Raw genomic sequence first — 5,855 nt, forward strand, 5'->3', positions numbered from 1 at the left:
CCCCCCCGACCGAATCGCCCACCTCCGTCTCTCCCCCAGTACCAACCACCGGACCGAAGATTCAGCGCAGGAAAAGAACGAGACCGGCAGGACTGCGCTCCAGTAGGGAGCCCTCGCCGGTGCCCGAACCGCCTCAACGTCCTCCCCCCATACCGCCGCGAAGTCCCCCGCCTATACCGCCCCGATCTTCTCCCCCGCTACCTCCTATTCCTCCCCGATCACCGATTCATTTACGACCCCGAGTCCCTTCCCAGCCATCCTTAAGAAACCCCCGACTCCGACTCACCCAGGCTGGTCCGAAACGTCGATGATCATCCAACTGGCAGCAGCAATTATTCTCTTTTCTAGTATTGTCGCTCGTACCACTAGAACTACCGTAACCGCCCCGCCGCCCGGTAAACCCCGATGAACCCGTACTGAACGCACCCCTGATCGCCCTGCCACGATGCCCCCAGCCACGAACGACCTGCCCCGTCTATCACCCCCCCCCCGGAGGAAACTAATACTAATTTGTCTTTTGCCCCGTTTCAGGATGTTACCGCACCAACGAGCTGGACCCAGGAGGATGCTGGGCCGGGAGGGTCGAGCTCCGCCCGGGAGCCCACCCAAGTCCCCGACCGCATCGCCCCCGACCCCCTTTAGCCCCTACGCCCCCTTCGAGCCCACCCCCGATATTTTCAGCCCCCCCGCGGACTCCTGTGTCGAGGCCGGCGGTCTCCAGCCCCTCCCGCCGATCACGGAGGAGCTTCGCCGGAAGCTCCACCAGTCGATGCGGGAGGCGGCTAAGCCGCGGAGTTACCGGCGCCCCACCGCGGAGGAATGGAGGGAGGCCCGGACCGCAGTCCGGGAGATTAAAAAATCCCTGGGGGCGCTGGCCCCTCCGCGCCGACCCCGACATCTAGAATTGGGGGCCGCCGACCTCGTCGCTCCTGCCGCCCCGATTGCCCCCGTCGCCTCCCTGGATCCCCCTCCCCCTACACCCTCCACCAGTTCCCACCGTCCCTCCCGCCGTGCCCTGTTCCCCGAATTGCCCCCGTCACCCCGTAATATCCCATCCTCTCTTCCCCGTCATGCTGGCCCCCCGTCTTCCCGTCCGCCCATTCTCCCGTTCCGTCCCTCGACCCCCCTTTCTCCCCCCGTCCCCACGGGTTCTCTCCTCCGCCCGCCCGCTGCCTCCATGTCTCCCCGTCCCCTATTCCTTCCGACTACCGCCCCCGTCCGTCCTCCCATGCCTCTCCGAGCCTCCCCTCGCCGCCTTGTCCCTGTCCCTTCCCTGATCCCTCCCCTCATGTCCCTTAACATCCCCGTTCCTTCCCCACTGTCCCAGCCAAGCCCTCCCCGTGGTCCCATGACTCCCCTCCTGTCCCTTCAAGCCGTCCCATCCTCCTCCACCACCTATCCTTCCCCCCGATCCCCTCCCGTCCATTCCCTTCCCGCTCCCGCTCCCCGTCCCTCCCCGTCCTATAGCAGCGTGGTGGCTGGACGCACCCCTTCACGCCGGCCACATCAGCCGGGGTGTTGGGCTTGCGGGGGAAGCGGGCATACCTTCCAAGAGTGCCCGCTCCCCAACCGCATCCTCTTCTGCCACCGGTGTGGCTGGGAGGGGGTGTCCACCCACACCTGCCCTCATTGTTGTCCCCGCTAGCCCCCCCACCTTAAGTGTTGTCTGTCCTATCTGTGTCTGTCCCCCTGCACTCCCCGTTATTCCCCGCTGCCCCTAGTTGCCCCGATAGCCCCGTAACGTCCTCGCCCTCCCTGCCACGTCTACCCCGTCTGCCCCAAACCCAGGCCCCCCCCCGCCGACCCCGCCAATCGGCCCAGATTACGCCACCGGCGTTAGAACCACGATCAGTAGTAAATTCCAGATGAGGATGAGGACAATAAGGCACCTATAGCGGGAGGTATCGTGTATGATCGGCCTCGAAGGCCGCCCGGGAAAAGAAGCATCGAGCCGCGGCTTAGTAACCTCCTCCGGAGGCTAGAATTCTCGTACCGTCCGTCGCAATAACTTCCGGAAATTAGCGCCTGTCCCATCCGTATATAGACTCTAGTTCGCGAATGTCCACCCCCCCCCCTTTTTTCCCCTATTCGAGCTGTTGCGGCTTTGGACAAGCCAATTAATTAATAGGAGTGATATCCCGGTTGGGGCAACGCCCCCCGGTTCCATGCATGCCTCCCACTCCTCCATCCAGAAGCTCATCGCCGGCCACGCTGTCCAGGTAAGATCCAAACATTTAATTCTTTCTTCATTTTCTTGTTGTGAGTGAGCGTGCGGTGGTTGGAGTTGCGCGACCAGCGTCTGGGTTGCAGCAATCGGTTTTGTCTCTTTCGCGAACTAGCACTCGTCGGTTCCCGCGCCGCGCATGGATTCGCCCTCCCGTCCCCTAGGTCGTGGCCCCGGTATTCATTTTATTCTTTAGTATCACAGGATACTATCTTTAAGTATTGGATCGGTGGACGACCCCCCTGAGTCTCCCTTCTGTCAAATAGGACACTTAAAAAATTTATGTAATTGGCTACTCGGTCTCGGCAGCCTGGGCCTAGCGCAGCGGCGCTAGAGTCCAAGAACAAGTAAAGGCGTAAGACGCCATAAAAATAAGATTGTATAGAATCAGAGGCTACGGCCTCCAGAAAATCACCTTGTATATAGTAGTTCTAAGTATATTGCCCCCTGTACATTGTCCCCCCCCCCGTTCGCACCCTATAGTAGGGGTTTTTATAGAAAATTAAGAAAATTGTCTAAGGGGATCCCTCTCGTCGATGCCTCACTAGAATAAGAATAGTTAAGTATAGCTTAGATAAGTGTCAAGCCGATTGCCCCCCCCCCCGAGGTCCGAGCTAAGTGGGGAGGAGTTGTAACGTGGTAGAATACACGTTACAGAAATGCACAGGTTTTTTTAGTTTCTCCTGTCCCCCTTAGCGCCTCCTGCGATCCCCCCCCCGGTATGAATGTGTACGTGTGTGTGTAGCCTGATGAACCTTCCGTGGAGCGACGATGTAGTTTTCCGATGTAGGAATATTGTAAGTGTCGACCACGGAAGGAGAGTAGATGTTTTTAGGAAATGGTATGATTGGGAATTGGGCGAATGTTTGTAGGATTAGGTGTAAATAGGATGATAGAAATTAAGAATATTTTATTTCAGGCTAAAACTAATATTCATAAGTCTCCTCTGCTCCAACATGAGCTTGAAAACTGTTGTTCTCCTATCCTCTACGCTCCCATGCCCAAACGCTTATGATTCCCTCTCACTCTAACCTTCCCGCTGAGCGCGACTGTTTACGCGACGCTCCTACCGTCCCCTCACCGCAAGTCCCCGCTGAGCGCCCCACCCATTCCTTTCCTCTACCGCGCCGCGCCGCTAGCGCGCCGAGCTGCGATCTCCCGTGCCCGCGCCATCCCCGCGCCACGGCTACCGCTTCCCCGACCGCCCGACTCCCCGACCACTACTCGCCGACCCCGCACCGCAGAGCCCCGCCCGGACCTCACCAAGCTACGAAGCAGACGACACGGATAGCCGAGACGCTACGAAACCCAGGGAACAGTGCGAATGCGGATCCCAGTCAATTTGATAGGTGATAATTGACGGATAGATCGAGAGCATGCGCTGTTGCCCTGAAGAATAATGAAATCCTAGGAATTAGGAAAAGGACCCGGGGCCCAGGACGAACGAAGAACCAAGGACCGGGCCACTTCTGTTCTAGCATTAGGACCGTTCGCCGCGCCGAGCTCTCTCGCAATTACTGTGTAAGAGAAACAGAAGGGTCGTCGCCGTATTTTGAAAGGAGCTTCGTCTTTTAAATACGGGCCCCTTCTTCGAATTATTGAGTGGTCCCGACGTGGGATTTGTGGAGTTAAGAGATCGTGGTCGGAGTGGTCGCTGCCGTGTTCCCCCAAAGTCTTTCCCCCGTATACCCCTGCTCACCCCTTTTCCCCCTTTCTTTTTCATCCGCCCCCGAATAGTTCCCTCCCCGCATACCCCGAGTGAGAACCCGAAAAAACACTGTATACGCGTATGATAAGTGTGCGTGAGCATCGCGGGAGGCCCCCTCCTTGAGAGTTCGTGGAATAAAGTGGTTTCCACAGACAATAATTGAGTTTTTTTGGATTATTTGTGACCCCGGTTACAATATATATATCAAAAATTAAGATTCTTCTTGTTCATCTTCTCCAGCCAGAATGTATGTCCCGGGCTGAAGTTAACCGCTAAAGAAAATGACGTCATTTTTACTAACTCGACGACCAAATAATCGATATAATCGATAACTAATGTGACGACTACTGTTAGCTGTCAATTGAATGTCAATTGAATTGTAAGGTTTACCGGTATAACCTTAATATTTTTATAAAAATGAATTGGCTGTAATGATAGTGTAATAGTGTAATATAATCAAAACTACGGATAATTTAAGGGAGAAACATGAAGGAGCCAGCAAGATTATCAGATAAGTCACATTGTATTCAAAAATATGTATAAAATTTAATGTTCGGTGGTACTTTGTGGGATTTTTTTTATTGCAGGTTATATAAAATATTCCTTATATGTATATTCCTTGTATGCAGCTCTGATTTGAAGTCCTACCAATGCCAAATGCTCAAACAATTCTTGGAAATATCCTGTTATTGAAGAATGTAGATTGAGGAAGATTGTAAATGAAAGAGAGAAGGATGAGTTTGTTATGTTAACTCATAATCAAGACACATGTTAGTGTCTCAACAGCAATTAACATAAACGTTTTTCAGTAAAGTAAGTGCATTATAAAAAAAGTTTGTTTTATTAAAACAAAGTTATATATAAGGCACCATTTCATAGTTTGCAGTATGATGCCAAACCAGTGCCAAATAATGTAACAATTCTTGGAAATACCCTGTTTTTGGAAAATGCAGATTAACGAAGATTGTAAATGAAACAAATAACGTAACAATTCTTGGAAATACCCTGTTATTGGAGAATGGAGATTAAGGAAGGTTGTAAATGAAATAGAGAAGGATGAGGTTGTTACGTTCACTCATAATCAAGACACATGGTATTGTCTCAACAGCAATTAACATAAACGTTTTTAAGTAAAGTAAGTGCATTGTAAAAAAAGTTTGTTTTATTAAAACAAAGTTATATATAAGGCACCATTTCATAGTTTGCAGTATGATGCCAAACCAGTGCCAAATAATGTATCAAATCTTGGAAATACCCTGTTATTGGAGAGTGCAGATAAAGGAAGATTGTAAATGAAACAAATATCATATATGCGTACAAATATTTCAGACTAAATTATAGTAATGCTTGTTTGGAAAATATGAAGCATTCCGATGAACCTTCATTTACGTAGAGTACCAGTTGACTAGTGTTTGGATTTAAGCTAATTATACAATAATAGATGTTTACAAAAGACGCAAAGACACCTAAATATTACAGATGTTTAGTCTCAAGGAAGTTAAGTCACCAAGCACTAATGAAAATGGAGATGGAGCAACATCAAATACTGGTAAGTAACTGAGATGCTTCATGTTTCTTCAAAAATTTATTTTCTTTGAAGATTGAGATTGTTAAATGATGAATTTGATTTTAGGTTTACTCGTAGTGTCATCATTTATTATTTTACAGTCACTGTGCAAGTGTATTATAGCAAATAGTAATACTTGTGTTTTGACTTAAATACATTTGATACAATTGAATTAAAAATCCAAGGAGGAAGGTTCGCATACATACTGGCTATTGGAGTTGAATCAACAATTGTGCTTTGCACTCCTGCATTCTGGTACTTGAAACAGGCAAAGATGAAAGCATTGACAGATTGGCAAAGTAAGAATAAGCCAATATTCAGAAAAACGTCATCCTTTGCACAGCCATAATTTAAGG

The sequence above is a fragment of the Prorops nasuta genome, unplaced genomic scaffold (genome assembly GCF_024137725.1).
Source record: "Prorops nasuta isolate Cenicafe-Biocafe unplaced genomic scaffold, Cenicafe_Pnas_1.2 PNAS00031, whole genome shotgun sequence".
Lineage (NCBI taxonomy): Eukaryota > Metazoa > Arthropoda > Insecta > Hymenoptera > Bethylidae > Prorops > Prorops nasuta.